Genomic DNA, 1,448 nt, shown 5'->3' with positions numbered 1-1,448 from the left:
ATCGGGTGAAGCCATTGCGAGTGCGAGCGCTGGGGATGATAGTCCAGTCGAACCTTTCGGATTTGATTCGAGTCGCTCAACGCGAGGCGTTGAAAGAGGAACAATTGGAAAAATAGGGACTTTACGGTAACGAGAAGAATTTCGAACAGCGCGTGGACGAAATTCTCTATTTCAAAAATCGGATTTGGATCCCGACCCTCCATGACCTTCGTGAATTAATCATGGACGAAGCGCATAAATCGAAATATTCCATACATCCGGGATCGGATAAGATGTACCAGGATGTGAAGGAGTTCTACTGGTGGCCGGGGTATGAAAAAGGAAATAGCCACATACGTCGGCAAGTGTACGACGTGTGCGAGGGTTAAGGAGGAGCACCAGAAACCTTCGGGAATGTTACAACAACCGGAAATTCCTGAATGGAAATGGGAGCAGATCACGATGGATTTTGTGACACATCTCCCCAAGACGTCCCGTGGACATGATGCAATTTGGGTAATCGTGGATCGATTGACCAAATCGGCACATTTTATTCCGATTAGAAATAATTATAACACTGAGAGACTTGCGCAGATTTATATAAATGAAATTGTGTCTCGTCATGGTATACCCATCTCAATCATCTCCGATCGGGATAGCCATTTCACCTCCAAACTTTGGCAAGCTGTCCAAGAAGCGCTGGGAACGCGTATTGATCTAAGCACAGCTTACCACCCTCAGACCGACGGTCAGTCTGAGAGGACCATCCAAACCCTGGAGGATTTGCTTCGTGCATGCGTACTGGATTTTAAAGGAAATTGGGTTCAACATCTCCCACTCGTTGAATTTTCCTATAATAGCAGTTATCATAGCAGTATAAAGGCAGCGCCTTACGAAGCATTGTATGGTCGGAAATGTCGATCACCACTCTGCTGGACTGAAGTGGGCGACACACAGGTTATTAGATCAGATCTGGTCCAGGAAACGACCAGCAAAATCCTTGAAATTAAAAACAATCTGAAGGCCGCGCGGGATCGGCAGAAGAGTTATGCCGATAACCGTAGAAAACCGTTATCATTCGAGAAAGGTGATAAAGTGTATTTGAAAGTATCACCGTGGAAGGGTGTGGTTAGATTTGGAAAGGCGGGGAAGTTAGCCCCTAGATACATTGGACCATTCGACATTATTGCAAAAATTGGTCCTGTAGCATACCGATTAGAACTGCCTGATGAACTGAGTGCAGTTCACAACGTGTTCCACGTGTCGAACTTGAAAAGGTGTCTGTCGGATGAGACATCGGTGTTACCTTTAGAGGGTGTTCAAATAAATGATAAGCTCAACATTGTAGAGGAGCCCATAGAAATAGTAGACGGGAAAATCAAACAACTTAGACACAATAAGATCTCGTTGGTCAAAGTTAGATGGAACTCGCAACGAGGCCCAGAATATACATGGGAACGAAAGGACGA

Source organism: Bidens hawaiensis, unplaced genomic scaffold (assembly GCF_021521415.1).
Source record: "Bidens hawaiensis isolate Kalapana, Puna unplaced genomic scaffold, B.hawaiensis_p1.1 tig00419391_1, whole genome shotgun sequence".
Taxonomy (NCBI): Eukaryota; Viridiplantae; Streptophyta; class Magnoliopsida; order Asterales; family Asteraceae; genus Bidens; species Bidens hawaiensis.
Note: the sequence above shows the minus strand (reverse complement) of the source record.